The 23,525-nt window shown below is 40.8% G+C and overlaps 1 protein-coding gene across 6 annotated transcripts in view; it reads right to left on the reverse strand.

Moving 5' to 3' along the window:
- The window catches only part of raraa (retinoic acid receptor, alpha a), a 533,901-nt gene extending 510,632 nt beyond the window's left edge, over positions 1-23,269 (reverse strand). For 4 of the 6 annotated variants that reach the window (XM_041173626.1, XM_041173629.1, XM_041173637.1 and 1 more), the window contains exon 1: positions 23,170-23,269. The gene's annotated coding sequence lies outside the window, so the exon portion shown is untranslated. The remainder of the gene's footprint in view (positions 1-23,169) is intronic. The other 2 variants (XM_041173625.1, XM_041173627.1) reach the window with 2 other exon arrangements.
- Positions 23,270-23,525: the final 256 nt, after the last annotated feature.

Consider the following 23,525-nt stretch of genomic DNA (forward strand, 5'->3'; position numbering starts at 1 on the left):
TGGCTGCTGTTGTCAGTTTGAAGGTATTCGCATCTGATCCATAAATCTCAGAAATAACTCTCATGACTGCAGAATGTAAGTTGGACTTCAAAGTCAATAATTACTCTCAACAAAATGTGCAACGCATTTCTCTTTTAAATATGTTATTTTCTGCTAAATGGTGCAGTGGGAGATATCCCCTTCCCCAACCACTCTTCAAGCTGTCAAATTAGACTAAGTGAGATGAGGGAATAGAGCTGAACTGTGTTACGCTGCCAATCTCCAGCTCTCTCCAGAGACAAAATATCAAAAATGATGCACACAAATACAGCAGCAGTACCTGAGTTTCCATAAAACAAGACAATATAGAACAATTTGCCTTTATATAGATTCCTTAATATACACTAGAATGTCCAAAATAACAAGCTATAATTAATAAAAATAAATTCCATAAAGAAAACTATTAGATATGCAAATACACGTCTAGTAATACAGAATTTGAGTATTGCTGAGAAAAGACATTTTGTCAAAGCTTTTCATCTTGCACTCATCAGGACAATTGCAAGAATACCAATGTCAGGGCAAACAACTTCATACTGTATGAGAAGACAGCTGTGATTGATTGGCAAGTGGATCATGATTGGTAGAGACGTTGCCTTGACCAGAGTCGAGCTGCCTGGTTTAAATTTTAACCAATGTTCAACAGTTAACTGTCAGTCATTATTAACTGGTGCATTCTCTACCAGGGTTCACTTGCCAAGTTTAAAGTTGTTGCTTCCCCTGATATTGGTATTCTTGCGATTGTCCTGATGAGCACAAGATAAAAAGCTTTGACAAAATGTCTTTTTGCAGCAATACTCAAAACCATCAGAATTGGAAGGACACAATAGCCCTGAGCTGCACAGAATCATTGCAATGAATGGCATACAACTGGAGCAGCACCAGCTCAATCTGACCCACTTCTTCAGCAGCTGAACAGTATTAAGCACACTCAAATTCTCTTTATTCCAATCTTTTCACCATCCTCTTCTCCCCCACCACCCACCAAGGCCACTTAATTCATGTGTTGAACCGCAGCAGTGGCCGGGGGCTGGGGGGGGAACAATCTTGAATCTTGTGTAGGATGTTTGGATAACAGTGAAACTTTAGGAACAGGAGTAGGCCATTCAGCCTCTTGAGCCTATATCACCATTCAGTCACCATTCAATTAGATCATGGTTAATAGGCTCATTTCTGTGACCTTTCCCTTTGCACATTTAGTTCAAAATCTCAGCTTCACCAAATTAAGGTCAAAGAAAAACACAGGTCAGTCACCACTGTGTCACACTCCTGCAGCTGGCCTGACCAAGGGAGGAGATTGACTGTTTATGGCTGCAAATCATGGATAAAGCAAAACAAGTGGGGAGATGGTGGCATAGTGTTATTGTCACTGGACTAATATTTCAGAGACCCCTGGCAATGCTCTGGACCCAGGTTCAAATCCCAGTATAAGCTGGGCTGGTGGCGCAATGGTAGCACGTCTGACTCCAGATCAGAAGGTTACACGTTCAAATCATGTCAGGCTCACGGCTCTTCACTGTACCTGAAGCTTTGGTCTGGCACAAAGTTCGTTGTGTCTGGATTATGATGAATTTCCAAACCATGATAAAGTAAAACAAAGCTTAAGCCTACCAATGCCATTGTTATATACTATATTGCGGTGGTTTGCACTGTAACTGAGCAAAGGACACAAACTGCACTTGCCTGAAAGTCTCAATTTTGTTTACCGCCAGATCTTCCCAAATGGATTAAAGTCTGATTAGTAATTCATTTTCTAACGGAAGGTTTGAGGAACAGAGAAGTTTTCTTAGAAACCAAAGTAATGTGTTTATGCCACAATGTACTTAGTTCCTCTTCCTGAAACGGTAACCACACTCAGCAGACCATCAAGTACAACACATGCTGGGACTGCCAAGCAATGAAGCTAATGAGGAGTTGGGACAAGGTGAATCCTCACTGACAACATTAATTATTCTGACAAAGAGCTGTCACAAACAATGGACTGAATGGTTTCCTTCTGTGCTATAAACTTTTAGGTTCTAACTGCTGAACCTTAGCCTCACTGAATTCCATGCTATACTCTCTTAACAGCGGAGATGGGATTAGTCCACTGTAAAACAACAGCAGCAGATACAAACTAAAGACCTGGCTCACTATATAAACACACAAGATAAAAAAAGTGATGTGATATAAACCTTTCAAAATTATTAAACTTCAGAACTCCAACAGTATGATATTTCAAACTGCACAGGTTCACAATACACTATCTGCTATCAAGCTGATGAGCTATTTTGACATTTTTGCAAAATAGTATTGTACTTAATGGTATGATATCTACTCACTAATTGCAAATTTTTGGGATAAGTGATTAATAGGTAATTAAAGAAAAGAGTCAATTCATAATCCTTTTTGAATCTTTTTCTCTCACCCCCCCCCCCACCCCCCAAACACACACCCACCCACCCCCCAACCAAGAATTATTACTGTGTATTTGCATTTTGAGGTTGTGACTATAAGCAACTAACAGGCCCATAATGAATATGGAGGAGCTAAGTGATGCATATTCAATGAATTGTTTTGAAAACAGAAACTGAGCAATGGAATTTGGATTTGGAGATCCAACAGCAGAACATTATGCAAACAGTGGAGATTCAACTCCAGGAACTGAATCAAATTAACAAATCTGCATTCCTTTAGGGCCATTCATGATCACAGGACACTGAAGTGCTTCACCGCCAATGATATAATTTTGAAGTTTAGTCAGTGCTGTTATGTACAAAGAAAATAAATTCCAAACTTTGTAACCAAAGTACCACTGCTAATAATCCTCGGGTCCTTTTTTCCAACATCATTTACTTCATCTACTTACTCAATGTTATTCAAATACACTACGCAAGTGACAGGCAATGACCATTCTCCCCAGTTGACGTTCAACAGCATTATCATTGCTGAATGTCCCACCATCAACATCCTGCGATCTACTATTGACCAGAAACTGAACCAGTCATATAAATACTGTAGCTATCAGACGAGGTCAAAGACTGATAATTCTGCACCGCATAACTCATCTCCTGACTCTCCAAAGCCTCTCCACCATCTACAAGGCAGGAGTCACGAGTGTGATGGATGTGTGCCTCGATGAGTGCAGCTACAACTCAAGAAGCTCTACACCATCGAAGAGAAAGCAGCCCGCTTGATTGCCGTTAGATCCACCACATTAAACATTCACTCCTTCCACTGCCAGCACACTGTGGCAGCAGTGTGTACCATATACAAGATCCACTGCAGAAACTCACCAAGGCACCTTCAACACCACCTTTCAAATGCTCGATCCCTACCATCTAGAAAGACAAGGGCAGCAGATGCATGGGAACACCAGCACATGCAAGCTCACCAGCTTCTTAAGGGCAACAAGGGATGGGCAATAAATGCTGACCCAGCCAGCGAAGCCCACAGCCTGTGTATGAAGTTTTTAAAAAACCAAGTCATTAACCATCCTAACTTGAAACTATATCATTATTCCTCTACAGTCAAAATCCTGGGACTCCCTTCCTAACAGAACTGTGGATGTACCTTAATTGCATGGACAGCAGGGTTCAAGAAGGCAGCATACCACCTTTTCAAGGGCAGTTAGGGATGGGCAATGAATGCTGGTTTTGGCAGTGTCGCCCAAATCTCATGAATGAATAAAAGTATACAAATAATAAATCCCTATCTGTGGAACCATATACCGATCTATTTGTAAATGCACCAAATTGGAGACTGTAATGAATAACTAAGAGGAAAGAACCCTCCAAAATACTAATATGAAAGTAAAATACTGCAGTTGCTGGAAATGTAAAATAAAAATAGAAAATATTGGAAATACTCAGCAGGTTAGACCACATCTATAGTGAGAAACAGTTTAAAGTTTCATTAGACCTGAAGAGAAACAAAAACAGAATTTACTGTTTTTAATCGCACAAAATACTGCTGCAAATCATTCTTGAGTCCTCTTGTCCAACATCATTTACTACATCCACTTACTCAATGTTGTTCAAAATGGATGAATAAAGGACTCAGAGCGGTCCACTAAATAAGAATTTTCATTAATTTTATTTGGAAAAACAAGTGCCAAGTATTTATGCATGATAACATAATGCACTTGGAGATGCATTTATACAATACTGTTTATCATATGGATGGGAGTTAAGGGTGAAATTATAATAGCAATGCAAACCTAACAAGAGATTTCTTGGATTAAAGCTACAATAGAACTTGAATTAGCTCCTTGTAGATGAAAGGAATATTGCATTCATCGTGTTATTGGCTGAGTGAGGTGGATAACCAGTTATAACACTAGTTTCCCACCAGTAAAAAGTGATAAACTGTTGCAATGCAATGCAAAGCATTCTAGCGCCACCCATCCACACTGTAGGGACACCAGCTAAACCTGTTATTTGGGGTTTAAAAAGCAGAGCATTGTTCATTCTCAGTGTCTAAATCATAGAATCATACAGCAAAGAAGAAAAAAAGACTTGCATTTATAAAGCACCTGGCACAACTACCAGATGTCTCAGCGCACTTTACAGCCAATTAAATACTTTTGAAATGTAGTCATTGTGGTCATGTAGGAAACGCAGCAGCCAATTTTCACACAGCAAGCTCCCAGAAACAGCACTGTGATAATGACCAGATCAACTGTTTTTTTTAAATGATATTGGCTGAGCAATAAATATTTGCCAGGACAAGGGTTACTCCCCTGCGCTTCTTCCAATTAGTGCCATGGGATCTTTTAAGCTCACCTTAGAGAAAGCAGACAGGGCCTCAGTTTAGTGTCATATTCAAAAGATGGTACCTCCGATGGGGTAGCGTTCCCTCAGCAGTGTATTGCAGTGTCAGCCTAGATTTTTGTGCTCAAATCCTGGAGTAGGACTTTAATCCTCACCCTTCAGACTCAAGAGGCAAGAGTGCTACCAGTTTACATTCAGCCTATCGTATTTGTGCTGGCTCTTTGAAAGAGCTATTCAATTAGTCTCACGTCTCTGCTCTTTCTCTGTAGCCCTGTAAATTTCTCCTTTTCAGTATATATTCAAGTCCCTTCCAAAAGTTATTTTTAAATCTGTTTCCGCCACCTTTTCAGACTGTGCCTTCGAGATCACTACTGCATAAAAGGATTTCTCATTGGCTATTTTGCCCATTGTTTTAACTAAAGCACATGCTTCGTTTAGGGACGCTTTCAAAAGCATATTTTGTAAAAGGCTTATTTCAGAAAATCAATAAAGCAATCCTGAAGTCACAACATGTAGTTTAATATTACCTTGAGTAAAATAGGAACCTCCAACAACATTTATTTATATAGAGCCTTGAATATAATAAAGCACTCAAAGGCCCTTCACTGGAGCATCAAACAAACAAAATTTGACACCAAGCCACAGAGGGTTGTATTTGGGCAGATGACAAAAAAAACTTGGTTAAAGTTAGATTTTAAGGAGTGTCTCAAAAGGGGAGAGAGAGGTTGAGAGGCAGAGTGGTTTAAGGAAGGGAATTCCAAAGCTTAGGACCTAGGGACATGGCCACCAATGGTGGAACAATTAAAATCAGGGATGCTCAAGGGGCCAGAAATAGAAGAGCACAAAGCAAGAGAGAGGTGATACTCCAACATTATTTCACAGGTTTGGAACATTTTGGCACTTTTTTCATTCACTTGCACTAGATGATTCTTTTTGCTTATATTATGGTTTCTGTGATACCAGCGCTTAGCCAATCAGCAGATCAGAAATTCCTTGTTACTTAAAAGAAAAGGGGTGGTGCTTATAACTTGGGAGACTTTTCAGTGATTTTTCAACATTTTTTTGATGTTTCCATTTTCTCTCCCTGCTATGAGCCATTGCCCAGCCTCCAGGTGTTTGAATCAATACTGGAATGTTAGTTTCAAAAAAAATATGGTGCAAACAAGAGTGACCCATTGAATTGTAATTTTTATGAACAAATATTTCATTGCCACTCTGTTCCTCTCCCAATTGCTTCTCTTTGACTGGGTTTTTCACACATTTGGAATTGGTAGCATAAATCTGCAATCTATCATTTACAATGCACTAGGAATGTGGAGTCTAGAACCAGAGGTCACAGTCTCAGAATGAGAGGTCGGCCATTGGGGACTGAGATGAGAAGAAATTTCTGCACTCAAAGGATTGCGGATCTTTAGAATTCTCTACTCCAGAAAGCTGTGGATGCTCTGTCATCGAACATATTCAAGACAGAGATCAATAAATTTTGAGTATAAAAAAATTCTCCTCATCTCAGTCCTAACTGGCCAACCCCTTATTCTAAGACTAAGGGAACTAAGGGGCATGGGGACAGTGAGAGAAGGTGGAGTTGAGGTAGAAGATTAGCCATAATTGCATTGAATGGTAGAGCAGACTCAAAGGACTGAATTGCCTACTCCAAATCCTATATTTTTATGGCCATCCACCTGCCCACTGTAATCTCAAACTATCTACTAATTAAACATTGTGTGAAAGAACTATCCTACAGTTTTAACAAGTTGAGTTCCGAGATTCCTTGCCACACAAAAATAGTATCATCACCTTCAATTCCACTGCAGGAATAATTCTGGCATTTAGAATCCACATCATACACACACACACATAGCAATGTCCCTGTTAAAGCTGCAGAATGTCACAGAAATACATTTGTTTACCACCAACAGTACATTTGACTGATGGCACTCAAGACATGAAGCAATTGCCAAAAGCATAAAAATCTATGTCTGGCTGCGTTTACAGTCGGATTTTCTAGTGTGAGGTGAGTTTCATCAGTTCTGCTCTAAGTAACTAACTGGAGTTTCTTAGCAAGATGGGAAGGTAAAGCAATAGTTACATCAAATTAAATATGAAAGTCATTTTTAATTTTGTACCATTGAACCTAGCTTTCAAAGATGGGCATGCGTAGGAGGCAGTGGAAATCTTGCAATTTGAAATGAGACAGAACAAACTACTTAGAAATGCAAGGCCACCTTCCAAGGTGAAGGTAAAAAACAAACAAATGACCCTCAGGGGACTGTGGGCAGACAGAGAGAGAGATTTCCTATAATTCAGAGACCCATCGAAACTTTCACCGTCTAAGGAAGAGACATTAAAATGCAAAGTGCTGGATACTGAAACAATGGCTGTCACAGACAGGACCACCCAAAACCCCTTGGAAATACACAATGGGTGAAGTATAACAGGCCAGGTTGCAGCCACTGCAGAGAGATTGCAAGAAAGTTTTTAGCAGAGGAAATAGACTGAAAGCTGGGCTCTCAGTCTCTCTCTTTTGGAAAGAATGTATTATCTGGTTCGGATAACAACTTCACTAGAAATCTACCAGCAAACTAAGATCTTGCAACAATTGGAACATCTTCTACATCTGACCGTATCCATGAAACCAGCTAATCCAAATCGGCCACAATGTTTAAAAATCTACGCCTCAAGGACAACCGAAGGACACTTAAAAGAAAGTTAAAAGAATATACTGTTACCTTACTTTTATTGGACTCTAACTTTTCTTATTTCTGATACCTGTTTGGGTAACATCGCCTTTTCAATTTTTTTTCCTCTCGGGTTTAGTGCTTAATAAATTTGCTCTTCCTTTGACTCAAGAAAATCTCGTTTGATTGAATCCTTATTGCTCACAGCTTAAATAATTAAATACATTTAGATTCTTGTGAAAAAGAAACTTAAACCTTTGCTGTGACCAACCAAGGAGGTTGAATAGGGGGAAGCCAGTTCACCCCTTCTCGCCTGGTCATAACAAAATATCTCCATTAGGAAAGAAACTCTATTACTGAACTGCAGAGTTTCATGTTATGTTACACAAACTCCACTCAACGCTTGCCACATTGGTAAGATTTGATGTCACTACAGGACAATGCTCTCTCCTCCCCTCATATGTAACTTAATTAACTCCAAAGTTCAAATCGCTGGTGTGATGAAGAGGTATTGGACTCAGTAGACCCCATCTAGAAAAAGAAGAAAAGAGTCAAAGTTATTGCAGTACAGAGGGAGTCCATTTGGCCCATCAGGTCCATTTCGGCTCTCTGTAGAGCAATCTGTTAGCTCCAGTGCTCTGATCTAGCCCTCCAGGGTCCTGCAAGTTTATTTCCCTCAAGTGTCCATCCAATTTCCTTTTGAATCGTTCACTGTCTCCCCTACCACCACCCTCATAGGCAGAGAGCTCCAATCAGCCAGGATTCCCTCCGGTTGCTGGGCCTCGACGAAACAGCGCAGGGACCAAGAGAATGCTGTTTATTTTTCCACAATTAATGACCTACAAATGAAATAACGGGAACAGTGGAATTTTGAAAGATCCAATATCTAAGAACAAAATTTTGATAGGGGGTCAGTAATTACAGAGAAAAACAAGCATTTACCTATTCTTCGGTTAAAAAGAGCAGGATTGGATTCAGCTGCGATGAACTACACAATTAATACTCCTTGTCCAATCATAAAAATAAGGAATTGTCATTGAGGTATTGGAGTTGCTTGCACTTGTCAACAGTGCCCAGGTTTCCTCCTATATAATATAGCATGTATACACATGTTTGCCTACATCATAACTTACACTTGTATAGCACCATTAACAAAGTCACAAGGCACTTTAAAAATGGACAAAAAGAAAATGAAAGCTAAGTTCATAAAGAAAAGATTAGGAGGACTGACCAAAAGTTTGGTCAGAGAATTTATTTTGAGGCTTTCAAAGATGGACATGCATACAAGGCAGTTCCAAAGAATAAGACAGGGTTAATGAAAAGGTCTGCCAGTATGGTGATACAAAGGAAGAGGAGAAGCAGTGGAGCATTTGGGAGTACACAGGGCTGGTGGAGATAGTGTGGCAGCAATTCTAAATGCAATGTACTGGAAGACCAGAAATCAGAATTAGGGGCAAGGTGATGAGCAAAGCGGGACTTAACACAGGATGTGTGACACAGCCTTGGTCAAGTTAGGGTATAAGGAGAGTGGGTGATGGGAGGGAGCAGCAAACTCTAAAGGCGATAAAGGGTGATGATGGATTTCTGGGTGCATCAGGCACCTTGCTATCTGAATGAAATGATAATGGAAACTTCTCTACCTTGTGACCAGTTAAAATTCTCTTGCAATACACTCTTAAACAATTTTTTTGAAACACAACAGTATAATCTTGACAGTTTCACTCAGCGCTGGCACTCCCGGTTCTGTGGGCCCAAGTGCCATCCCAGGACTTGAGCACACAATGTTAGTGCTATGTGTCAGAGGAGTGCTCTTTTTGGATAAAACATTAAACCATCCCAAAAGTTAATTCATTTGCTGTGTAGCAGCTCCAATTGCCCTTGGTGCATAAAAGCGGCAAAAAAATGCAAATTTTTAATTCCTTTGTCCAGCACTGTTGCATTTTGGATTTAGCTCGAGAAGATAACCTGAAGTATCTTTAGGACGCTTTGTACTTAGGATAAGACCGTAGTTACACACGACATGGAATTTATTTTTATTACTATACTGACAGGCTGTTCATTTGGACACCTTTGATCCTTACTACGATGTCTAATTGAAATGTCTATCATTCACTGACACTGACTTATGGTTCAATATAATACTGGTACCCAGTGCAAAACACAAAGCTACATGCTGTTTAAAAGATCCGTTCACACTGGGAGAACTACATCACTGCCTTTAAAGACAACAGCAAACAGAAGCAGATTACTGAATTTTAAAACGGATGTAAAGCCACAGGATGTTTCTAAACCCGTTACTCTACATAGAAAGACTCAAGTCTCCCATCTGGGATTATTTTGGATAGAATTATCAAGAGAACAGCGAATCGTTGAGTGTAGCTTAGCTGCAACTGTCAGTTTTAGGAAACTTTTGTGCGATAAATAATGTCTCTGCCAAAGGTTTGTTCCTTTAGGTTTCTGAGACTTTTCATTTTATATTATTTTTCCACTGTAAAGCTGATATCATTGCACAATTTTCTCTTTTCCCACACTGTTCTATGAGGCTCTGCTATTGGATTCTGTCTTCCTGACTTTGAATGTACTTTTTGGTAACTTTACCTTGAAGGAAACAGGCATCTTAAAACCGCATCATTTATTAATTACAGTATTTGTGTCCCATTCCTATTATAGCAATGGCGGATTAAAAAGGCACAGGGAGCTTCCCCGACCTCTACCAGCCAGTGGTTGGTGCTTGCTTCTCGAAAAGTCAACTTCTTTCATTTATGACATGTCTAAAATAGGCCCATCACAACTTGGTGCATGCTTTACAGGCTAAAGATTTGTAAGCAAGGTAGGCTGCTGTGATCTCAGCATCTCAAACTACCAGTAGGTTCAATTGTTTAAACATTTGAGAAAAACTAAAGCCAGTTACTGAAAAGCAAAGTCTGATACATGACATTGAGGGAATCCAAGGAATTTCATAATAATATTTAAATAAAATGATGCTCAGAGGACACCTAAAGTTGCAGTTTGCTACAAATGGTCCCTAAGCCTCTGGTTGTGGGGGAGAATAGAAAAAAAAGTCAGGCTTTTCAGCTTTTTTTGTTTATTGCACGTGAGCGTTGCTGGCAAGGCCAGCATTTACTGCCCATCCCAAATTGCCATTAAGGAGGTGGTGGTGAGCCACCTTCTTGAACCACTGGATACATGTGGTGCAGGTAGGTACACTCACAGTGTTAGGGAAGGAGTTCCAGGATTTTGACCCAATGATAAAAGAAGGACAAAATGGTTCCAAGTAGGGATGGTGTGTGAATTGGAGGGAAACTTGCAGGTGATGTTCCCATGCGTCTGCTTATCATTACACCCGGCATTGCTAATGCCCAGTGGAATCATGTGTCCAACCACTGCTACCAAGTGAAGTGTTAACAGGGTAGAGAGAGCGAGCTAAACTGCAGCACATTGCTTATGAAATAATTAGTCAAATTAGCTAAATTTGACTTTGCAGATTTGACATTCATATGTTCTTTTCCATTCATTCTCCGGTCTCCTCATTTAGCAGTCAATATGGTTTAGTGGGCATTGGCAGTTACCCAGTTTCTTGCAGAATTTGCTATTCTGCATGTATAAACCTAGTGACATATGAGACAGTGAGGGTCAGCAGGGTATTGGGCTTTCAGCAGGGGTGGGTGGGGGGGGTCATAGTCCACATTCAACCACCATTGAATTCCAGGATTTTGACCCAATGATAAAAGAAGAGCAAAATGCTTCCAAGTCAGGATGGTGTGTGAATTGAAGGGAAACTTGCAAGTGGTGATGTTCCCATGCGGTCTGCAATGGGACATTGTGGGTCAGGAAAAAAGTAAGTCAGGCACATGATGGAATATTTCCCACTTGCTTGAGTAAGTGTAGTACTAACAACACTCGAGCACAACACCATCCAGATCAAAGCAGATAGCTTGACATTCACCCCACATAACACCTTAATCTTCCACTTCCTCCACTACTGGCGAACCATGACAACAGAGTGTGCCATATAAACAGTGTTCTTCTAGGAGGTAAAGATCGGGGTTTGGAAGGTGCTAATGAGCCTGAAGGAGCCTTGGTGAGTTGCTGCAGTGTACTATTTTGTATATGGCACACTCTGTTGCCACGGTGTGCCGGTGGTGGAGGGAGCGGATGGTTAAGGTGCTGTATGAGGTGCATGTCAAACTGTCTGCTTTAACCTGGATGGTGTTGAGCTCCAGTGTTGTTAGTGCTACGCTTACTCAAGCAGGTGGGGAATATTCCATCATGTACCTGACTTCCGATTTCCTAACCCATAATTTTTGTGCTTAACAGTGGTTGTATGTGGACTACGATCTTCCCAAAGCGCCATATCCTGCTGACCCTCATTTGTCACTAGGTTTAAACATGCAGAATAGCAACACCTGCAAGAAACTGGGTGATTGCCAATGCCCACTGAACCATATCGAAGACTGAATGAGGAGACCAGAGAGTGAATAGAATAAAAAAGTATGAATGTCAAATCTGCAAAGTCAAATTTAGCTAGTTTGACTAGTTATTTCAGTGTTTAAATTCAAATTATTAACAAGCAATGTGCTACAGTTTAGCTCACTCTCTCTCTCTGCTTTGTTAACACCTCACCTGGTAGCTTGTGTGTGCACAATTATTTAGCTGTGCACAAATTAGCTGCCTGTTTTTTACATTGCAACAGTGACTGCACTTCAAAAGCACTTCATTGGCTGTAAAGTGCTTTGGGTGTCTGGTGGTTGGGAAAAGCACAATGTCTATGCAAATCTTTTTTTTTCTTTCTTTACCAAACCGCATATTGAGATTTTATATGGGTGACTAAGGTAGCCTGGTAGCAATGGTTGGACACTTGATTTCACCAGGCATTAGCAAAGAATTTCATTGATTTTCACTGCCTCTCTCCATCTTCAGTCAGCTGAGTACCGCACATTTTGGGAGCCACAGAGGAAACAGCCCCAACAACATCCAAACCATAGACTATATACAGCATTATAACCAATGAGGAACATGAATCTCTCTCAGAAAGTAATACTTGGCATTAAAATTCACACCAACCTGGCAATATGAGACCACATCACCAACATAGCAAAGGAAGGGCAAAAAGGATAAATAAAGTCTGCAAATTTGTTAAGTAAAATAAACCTTCATAAACCTTCAGAAATGTGATGCTGCCAAGGTTGCACTGCCAACCCAGATTCTCAGTCTTGGCTCAGACATGGAGAACAGGTACTTGGGTAAGGTGAGCCAAGATTTGAAGAACAGTACATAGCATTGGTACTGTATCTTTAAGAGGCGGGAAACTGACAAGGTGGGGTGGGCAGGGGAGAGGGAGAGGTGGTGGATTAGAAAAGAGAAAATGTGTGAGGAAACATGTATAAAAATAATGGAATCTTGAACTGTACTTCCCTGGAGAGTTTGCTATCTGAATTAATGATGATTTCTAAAACTACTTCAAAGCTCAGCTTCAAAAGGAAAAGCTTACTTTCTTGGACAGTTTTAAACACCTGCAGCAAAAAAATAGTTTCTTCAAATTAACTTCAATGTCTTGGGGCCTTGGTGTGTTGCTGCAGCACTGATAACACATTTTGCAAATGGTACATCAGCCTCAGTTAATCACATTTTTGGGAGCATTCCTATCTGCAATGTGCGTGTCTATGCATAACGTTTGTATCACTGTCTATATAAAATACAGCACTCGTTCACCATTATCTGTTCTTTAAATATATTTCTCCAACAAATGTAATTGAGAGATGACTTATAACAATCGCAAATATCCGAGAACCGATAGCTATTCTTATTAGCCACATTTCTCAGCCTGGTCCTTAGATACCACAGGCTTTGTTCTGAGATAATTGTGGAACATCACTGTAAGATGACACTGTACAAGACCAGATAGAGAATAAAGGATTCATTGGAGTGATTTAAAAGGCAATAATCTCAAACTGCTCCTGTGGTTTATAACCATCATCTGAATGCCTCCAGCTGATCACTCCATCCGTTTTCTTTTGTACATTAGCATCGCTCATGGCGAGCAAGACAATAGGGGTGTCATCTTCAAAGTGCAAGGGGAAATATGTGAGGAAGTAAGTGCATTACTTACAAAAAGGGCTTGCTATACATAAGATTTTAATTTGTTACCAGCTTATCTCTTACCGCATTGCTCGTGACATCAGAACGCAATGTTTTACAACAAAAGGGGTATAATCAACAGCATGTGATGGGGAGTGTTTCAGGAAGCAAAATGCTACGCTTACAGGAAAAGCAGGCTATACAAGACTTTTAATTATAAACTCAATAATTATGTAGCTATCCATTTGTGGTATTCATGGATCCATTTATTTGCTGGCAACAGCATCAAGAGACACAATAACAGATGCTTCATATAGTCAATGCAAAGACAGAGGAACTCGGATGTACTGGAACTCAAGAACTTTCAGGAATAAGAAAAGTTTCGCCTAAGAAGCATGTTGCATTATTAAAAAAAAACCACAATTGATCTAACCCCCAACTTCCCTCCATTTGCAACTCTCCCCATCTTCAAAAAAGTATCTAGTTATCTTCAGAAACTGCTTGCTTCAAAAATCATCAATATTTTTCATTGTGAAGAAATTATGTAAACTTGATATAGCACCAAGCTACAGATTACCAGGTCATGAAATAATGCATGCTGCATATACAATTGCAGTTAATTATTTTCATAAAATCATAAGCAACAGTACATTTAATTTACTTTGCTAGGCTTTAGTATGATATTAGTTATGACCACCGAAGGCCAATACAATTGGCCCTGAGCTTCAAAGGGGAAGCAGCTTTTGAAAAATATTGTAATTGGAAGGCAAGTTTACATGGGGCACAAACATTTCAGCATTCAATTTAGTTGCAAACGCTAATACTGTTACTTACATTCTGTTCATGTTGAGATGTTCTTTGGAATACTTTTGAAACAAATTGGTGTTAAAGAGTGGTGGCTGCTGTTATGTCACCACGTTATGTTGGTCAAGGTGGACACTGGCAGGGACTTGAGGCACAGCCTCCTGTCCAAAAACTTGAGTGCAGAGTAGAGACGGAACAAAATAGCTCTCCAAATACTTGCCAGTGTACACACACTGAGTAGGAAGAAGTAACAAGAAAAATGTGAACAATTCCAAATGAAACACAAGTCATTGCTAGAATGATGTATTCAACATCCAACAGCCTGTTGTAAGAACAACAAGCAATCTTTTTTTTAAATTACAAACATTCAGCTCAGTGCAAACTCTCCTTAAAAGCTCCCTCTTTGACTAAGTGTTTGGTCAGCTGTCCTAATATCGCTATGAGGCTCAGTGTCACATTTGATCTGAAAATATTGCTGCTTTGTTAAAGGTGTAAATAAAAGCAGGCTGTGTTGCTGCAAACAAGGCTCAAACGCTGCTAAATTCACACCTATCATTTAGCACAAACTCTGAGCACCAAAAATACCAAAATCCAGTATTTTCTCAAGTTCTGTCGAAGGGTCATGAGGACTCGAAACGTCAACTCTTTTCTTCTCCGCCGATGCTGCCAGACCTGCTGAGTTTTTCCAGGTAATTCTGTTTTTGTTTTTAAGTATCAAGTTCTGCAATCTGAGAATACACAAATAAGTCCAAAGGAAAAAGAGGCCATTTCACATTCAGGTCCATCCCATTTCAGACATCAAGTATGATTATTCTGTAATAGATCTCTCTATGCACATGTCCCCCCAACTGTCCCATATCTAGCCACCTGCTGAGTTCCTACTTTAAGCAACACAAAGATACTTCTAACTCCCATGAACAAATTAGTGTTTTTAATTTCTATAAATCTCATTGATTTTTCTCATTACATATTAATCCAACTAATCTAGGAACAACGTTCTTTCTCTGTTCCACATACCCTACAGGAGGATATCTGTCCCCCACGCCACAATCCCTAATTTTACTCAAAAATTAAGAGGCAGCAACTTGCCAATCTCCTTCAACAGTACTTTCCAAACCCACAACTTCTACCACCTAGAACACAAAGGGGTGCAGATGAATGGGGACACTACCACCTGCAAGTTCCTTTTCAAGCCACACCCTATCCTGACTTGGAGCGGTATCGCCATTCCTACACTGCTACCAGGTCAAAATCCTGGACTTCACTCCCTAACAGGAGTTCACCTGCGGGTTCACCCACATCGCATGAACTGCAGCAGTTCAAGATGGGGGCTCACCACCACCTTCACAAGGGGTAATTAGGGATGGGCAACAAATGCTGCTCTTACCAGTGACACGTACATCCCGTGAACATATAAAAAAATGCTAGTTTTACTGAAAACAGAAATATCACAATGGGAATAAGTCTGATATGGTAAGCGGTGTTCCTACAATTAAAAACTTCAGACTGCCCAAGATAGTATACAATGTCAGTCCAGCCCTACTGCACAGTGCAATATAATAATGCTATAATCTGCTCAGAAATACACTGCAATAATGCAACTGTGACCCATTCCTCTTGAACAAGAAAAAACTGCCTGGAATTAAAAATAAAAAACTCCCTCTGCTCAAGAAGTCATAGATTAACAGACACATTATCACACACCTGGGAGCCTCAAGTTAATATAATGGCTTTCCAATAGCTGGTCAACTCAACTTCAAAGCATGTCTAGTCTCAAAACTTAATTAATTCACAGTGAAAATCCAGCAACAGGTCAAAAGTAGCACAAAATTAGATCATTAAAGCCGATTAACATCCTGACCACATCAATGAGTCACAAAATATTCTAATCTTATCATAAAATAATAAACCTGCTACAAACCATCATTCAACAAATAATCAACCATATAACAATTCCAGTGAAATTTGAGGAGCAGGATTTGGTCCCAAAGCAGTACAAAAATAATTAAAGAAAATAAACTGCCAAACAAATTTGACTGTGCCTTTTTAAAACCAAATTTGAATACAGCAGGCATTATAGAAAAATACCACTGCAATCATACGAGCACCCTCCTGGAGTACAACTATTTGCTGCAGTCCGCTGACTGTTGCACTACATCAGCTATAGTGTGGCTGCACCACCCTTCAGCTATAGCTGAAACAATACAGTGCTCCAGTTGCTCCCTGGGTAATTTCTACTGCCTTAAAAGCAACAATTCAACAACATACTTTAAAAAAAATTTCAGCATTCTGTTATCTCACACTTCTATTAAAGTGCTACACTAATCAGAAGCATATTCCCCGAACTATGCTCCCTCCCATGATGCTAGCTTTTGAACTGGTGCAGGAGCAACTTCTTATTCCCAGCATAACGTTTGTCCCCCCCTCTAAATGTTAGAACTTTTAGATAAATCTCCACACCAGTATGAGACAAACAATCTATATGTGTGACAACAGCTTTCAGTAATACACTTAGTATTGAATGTTGACATTAGGTTTACTATAGCAGCAAGCTGCATTATGATAAAAGTACGAGTTTTTTATTCCAAGTCAAACATTATGCCAATCAGTACAAGCTATAAATTTTGCCTTCTAAACTTGGATTGTGTCTTTATGAAATAAGTATGTCGCAAAAGAGATGTACTGGCATAACACTATTCTTGAAGTCATTTTTTCCTGGGAAAGGTTAGCACCAAGATGTTGAAATCACTTAGCTACACAACTATCCAGAAATAAAATGGCACTTAAGTCAACACGTTTTGACATTTTGTGCATGACACTTCTTGTGCACCTCTACATTCATCATCTCTGAATGCAATCAGCATTGTCACCGCCAAATCTGTGAACATTTCCTCAACTCAAAAAATGCAGTTCATAACACTCTTTCCAGATACAACAAAATCTATACTTATTAGGTCATTGGAAGCATTCCTTAGCTCAAGGAGACAGGGTTCGAAAATCTTGCATGCAGCCTATTGTACCTCACTGAAACCCTAGCAGCAACACTGGACATAATAACATTCTAAAGCCCAAAATAACATAGTCGAGTGCAAAATCCCTGGTGATTTACTGGGTAAAAAATTAGCACAGCACAGAGGGCTGAGTGGTTCACTAGGTCAATGTGTCTTCCTTTCACCTCAGAAACTGTGTCAGACTGATGGGAAGAGACTTTTATCTCTAAATTTAAATCAATTTGAGCAGAGCTGACATGATTCCCAAATGACACAAGTCTACAGCACAAACCTGCCCCAATGTTTTAACTACCAATTTGTTATTCACGTCAAGAGATTAGCTTGGATAGTAAAAAGGTGAATTGATTTTTAGAATTTATATTATCAGAAACACACAAGTGAACATCAGACATTTGTTATGGGGCATAATGGGGATAAAAACACTTAAATGGTAATTCAATGGATAAACAAACTACTCAGTGTGGTACTGAGGCAGATTTAACAGGAAGATTCCAAGGTTGAAACACTGGGGACTGCACTGAGTGAGCTGATCTCGGGTTAACTAGTTAACTACTAGTTGTCTTGTGCTGTGCGCCAAGTAGGGGAAATAACTACCAGAGGATTTCACTTCCTAACACCATAGTCTCAGTAACATCTCACCAGAAAGCAAGCCCCTCAGACTGTGCACCACTCCCTCAGTATTTCAATGGAGTGCCAGCCTAGATTTTATGCTCAACTTCCTGGAGTGGGTCTTGAACCCACAACCTTCTGGCTCATAGGCAAAAAGTGAGCCACTGCTAACACTGGAGGGACAAAAGGAGACAAAACTAACAACATGGTTAACTTTGAACTTCGGAGCTCCCTACTAACATTGCTTCAAGCTGTGTTTAGACTTGACAATCCCACAAGCCAATGCACCTTAACCCGAACTGTATGTTATTTTACTAAAGTTATTTAAAGAGCTCTCTGCTGACTGATGTAGAATCCAGAGATTCTCTCGCCACAACAAAATTGTGTGGGGTTATCTGAGCAGTACATGATGAAGTACAGACAGAACTGTTGACAGAGCTCCCTCAACAAATGTATTCTTCAGCCTTTGTTTTAACCCTTAAATAAGAACTTTCCTCCTGCAGTAACTGAGCATATTTTTAAACTACCTTGGCCAATAAAAAACCAGTTGGAACCCCTCCACCCACTAAGCTACAGCAAGTCGGTGAGTGACAAGAGGCACAGCTGAAACCAACCAGAAAGTCTCAGGTTCAATGCCCAACCTTTGCAATGTTAGCTAATGTAACCTTGGGTAGCAGGAGGGGTGCGACAATCAACCTCTCTGCACCCTTGGTTAAATTGATGAGGTATAGTCAGGGTTTTTATGCTCCTAACCAGGGTCCACATTGCTGCTGGAAACTGCAAAAGCACTGACACAATGTGAGTGTGCCTGAGGGGTCAAGACTGGGGTCAGTCTCCACGTTCAAGGAAGTCACATTCAGAATCTACGCTTATACATTGAGAACAACTACTTGAAGCAAGATAAAGAAAGGCTACTAGCATCCTAGAATTAGTCAGGAAAAGGTGGTGGGAAGTGGTAGAGGAAGAGGGGGCTCGAATTAATTCAAAAGGCAGAGCCAAAGACACAAAACGGAATGCATCTTTCATTCAGACAAGCATCAAAAAACAAACCTCGCAAGAGGCTTAGATCATCTCCTATCAGTCACTCCTAACAGATCAGAACTGAGGGAGGAGCTAAGCAACCTAACAATGTGAAATTTTCCATTTTCCTTTGTAATTACCCTCTACCAAAATCTCAGGAGCACATGGTTTTGAATCATACAATTTCTAAGAAGGCAATGTCATTAATTACATGGGAAACAAACCAGGCATTGTGTCATTCCGCATTAGGAATTTCTCTTCATGAAGTCAATATTCCTAAACGCAGTTACCAAAAATAAAAAAATAATTTAAAATTGTTTTTAAATATAGAATTTTATTTAATCATTGACAAATCAAAATTTGTCAAGGCATGATTAGGATTAGATTATTGAACAGCTATATTTTTAGTTGCCATCACCCACTGCAGACATAACAGCTGAACCTCTGGATCACATACTTTCATACACATAACACCTTTTATAACCTCACAGCTAATGAACATTTTTTGCAAATTCTATTCATAGACATACGAGGCAGCCAACTGCAGCACAGCGAGGATCCCAAAAACAGCAATGAGGTAAATGACAAGCTTAAAACCCTAGATTTGACAACATGTACGAAATTAGTATCAATAACCCAACACTCCAATTCAATGTATGTGGAAGCAGTAATGTACCGCCTCACAGTGACTACCAGATTGTGACTTTAATTTGCAATTTTGAAAAAAGCATTTGCAGTTAACTATCAGGAAACCAGTATTACCCCCCGTACAAGTCCCCACATTGCTCAACAACCCAAACTTCTTTTGGGAAGAAATAAACTCTAAACTGAAAACATCATCAAATAAGAACTGAGAAAATGCATCCATACGGGAGGTAATAGGGCACTAGTATTCACTATATACTGAGGCTGTAGCAGTCAAATAGATATTTCAAAAGTTCACACTCACACACAAAACTACTAGAAGTTTTTAACCAGTAGTCACATCTTAAATTGTAACGTTGAAAAGGTTGAAAGAATAAGATTGTATTCATGCTGGTCTGTAACTGTCTCCTGCTCATCAGGGTGAATTCTAACCAGACAGAACAACGTTAAATGAAACGATGAATACATGGGAGTGATTTCAAACCAGCAAGCTCATCGTTGAGTTTTGCTGTTTCCAATGTTATCTGAACCTCTTGATGAGATTACCGTCCTGTTATCACTCTCAGATATCAATCACTCGCTATGCAATGTACAGAATTTTTTTTTAAAGTTAGCATACTCCATAGTTTCTAAAAACTAGGAATCTCATACAAGTAGTGTGACCATCCAGCCATTAAAATTTTGCAAGTCGCATCTTTATCCACATTTTGCTCATTTAAATAGTGCAACTCCACCTGGAGGGTCTAAACTGCAATGAACTGGAGCATTGCAAAAGCATTAAAATGTGAAGAAATGACAAAATCTACATATTCCAAAGGATACTCCATCCATGGGGTTTTCAATTCAAATAAACCTATATGTAACTAAAATGTACATACTCTTCAAAAGGCTGTTTCGCACATGAACTTTCCCAGAATTATATTTCACTACAGCACTTAAGCTACTGAATTCTCCAGTACAGACTGGAGTCAAGAAAACAAGGTGGTGGGGTAGTATAAACTTTTCAATGCTAGAACAGCATTATAGTGCAGGTCATCTCTCTCGCACATTCCTGAAGATAGTAATTTATGCAACAGTATAGTTTCAGAGCAACTGGCCACTCTCTAGTAGCTTACCTACCAAAGTGGTCTTTTCAATCAGGAGAATGTCTTGCACTGACTCCACATTCTCATCAAATCATAGATTTCAAGTACTGATTATAAAATACCAAACTCAGTGGGGCTGAAAATGCAATAGCAATGTTTGCGCCATTTATAAGTTATATTAACTTTTTAATGAGATCACATGCTTGAAATCAGTCTAAGATTTTTTTTTCTATTTTTCTAGGTTCCTGGGGTTCATTTTATTTAGATTTTATTTAGGAATGTTTGCAACCCTAACCCCTTCTGAACATGTTGATTTGGAAGGGTGAAGTGCAATGATAACAGCAGTCCTCTTTTTGCCTCACTCAAGTGGCCATTCAACATACCAGTCTAAACAGTGGTCAATGGCCTACTATTTGACCACAGGTGGCATCACTCTCAATCTTATCTAAACTTCTCTCAACATCCATGCATATATGCTTCCAATGGAAGCCAGTGGATTGTGATCCTAGTCCAAGGAACTGAGGTCAAGTATGGTAGCTCACTGCCACCCCAGCTTACCAGAGGCCAGCAACAAAACCTGCAAGTTTCTGGTATACATGGTTCGTCCATGATCCAATTTTTGCACAAAGAAATACTGAGTAAATGACCCGGCTGGGGTCATGTTATTACATAATCTGCAAGGTTCTTGCTTTGATTGTTAGCCAGAGACCCCGTGCTGGAGGGTGCACGTTTGAACATCAGGTGAGAACAGGATCAGGTTTGACTCTGATGCCACCCACAGTACTAACTCCCACTGCCTGCGCCACGGATGAACAACTTCAGTAAAGCACCAGATCATGGATGGCATTGATGGAGCCAGGTCCCAACAAAGGGTTCAGTACCTTCAGGGGAAACAAAGGCAGACTACCATTTATATTCTTCTTCCCCTTCTTAGGCAGTCCCTCAGGATCGATTTTGACTTGCTTCCATTTCAGTTTGATGGGTTCTGAGATGGCTGCTAAGCCTAATGTGTGATCTGCAGACCCTGCCACATGGAGGGCAGCTGGTGCTTGAAGGGTTGGCTACTTGGTTTGTTTGGAGGTTTTAGCGCTCCCTCCGAAGCCTCAACTTTGCCGCTGCACATTCCCAACGAGGTAGCTCAATGTATCCAGTGCCTTCCTGAATGAGACTACTCCATTTCAATCAGTCACCACGCCACGGCCTCCCATGAGTCGGCAGGTATGTATAACTTCTTCAGGGACATCCCTAAAGCGTTTCCGCTGTCCTCTTGAGAGTCTCTTATCACGTGTTAAGTTGAGCAGTTGCTTCGAAACTCTGATGTTGTTCATATGCATGGCATGTCCTATCCAGTGGAGTTGGTTTTGAGTGATTAGCGTCTTGGAGCTGGGCAAGTTGGCTTGGGATCAGATGTTGCTGTTTTACCATTCATACAGCACCTTCCACGGCCACAATACATCCCAAGTTGCTTTACAGCCAATAAAGTACATTTGAAGTGTAGTCACTGCTGCATGTAAGAAACGTGACAGCCAATTTGCGCAAAGCAAGATCACACAAACAGCAACGTGATAATGACTAGATAATCAGTTTATGTGACGTTGATTGAGGGATCAATGTTGACCATTGTAGGACACCAGGGTCTGGGTTTAACGTCAAACACGAAAGATGGCTCCTCCGACTGTGCAGCATTCCCTCAGCGCTGCAATGGGAGAATCAACCTAGATTTTCATGCCAAAATCTCAGCAAGAAGGACAAAAAAGATAAGGGGCTGTGGGGGGGGGGGGGGTGAAGGTGGAAAATAAACAAACAAACTTTCACAATATACCAGGCTGAACAATCTGGAAGAAAGCATCTCACACATTAAAAAACTAGCAAGTTGGACAAAATCACCTTATAATGTGGGCTCTAAACACCTTGTTTCTGATTGTAAATATTTCCACAAGATGGTAAATTAACAGCCAAATATTTTCCAACCAGTAAAAGGTAAACATATATTTTTTTTTTTAAAAATCAAACCCAGAGGGAAATTCAAGTCGAGAGACAATTGCAAATAAAATTAACTTTTAACAGTGACAATCCCCCCCCCCCCCCCCCCCCCCCCCCTCTCCCCTCAAACCCACTGGGGATATTTCTGGGGAGGTGCTGCTGCCTTTGGTAAACTTTTCCCAGGCAGGATTTAAATTTCTCGCCCTTGCTGCCCCTAGGCCCCGCCTGGGACTCCCCGCAGCCCCGCCTCTCGATTTGCCTCTTCCCCGCCTCTCAGTGAGCGCCGGCTGGGCTGACTGGCCGGAGGAGTCCCGCTCAGGGGCATGTCGGCCCCCCGGCCTGAGGAGGAGGAGGAGGAGGAGGAGGGAGCCGGCCCGTGTGTGTGTGTCCCAGGCCGCCCCCCTCCTCCTCCTCCTCCTCCTCCTCCCCTCACCTCACCTCCCGGGGGGAGGGGGCTGATACTCACTGTCTGCGGCCGGGAGGCGCCTGCGACTCGGATCCGGCGGCTCCTCAGAGACGCTTCAGCAGAACCGGGTGCATGAGCTGGAGCGGCCGCTCGTTGTGAGCGCGGCCGGGTCCTAGTGCCCGTCAGATCCTCTCCCCCTCCACCTCTGGGTCCTACTGCCCGTCAGAGTATTTTCCTCTCCACCTCTGGGTCCTAGTGGCCGTCAGATCAATACCTTCTCCATCTCTGGGTCCTAGTGGCCGTCAGATCAATACCTTCTCCATCTCTGGGTCCTAGTGGCCGTCAGATCAATACCTTCTCCATCTCTGGGTCCTATTGGCCGTCAGATCAATATTCCCTCCACCACGGGGTCCTAG

Source organism: Carcharodon carcharias, chromosome 23 (genome assembly GCF_017639515.1).
Source record: "Carcharodon carcharias isolate sCarCar2 chromosome 23, sCarCar2.pri, whole genome shotgun sequence".
NCBI classification, from domain to species: domain Eukaryota; kingdom Metazoa; phylum Chordata; class Chondrichthyes; order Lamniformes; family Lamnidae; genus Carcharodon; species Carcharodon carcharias.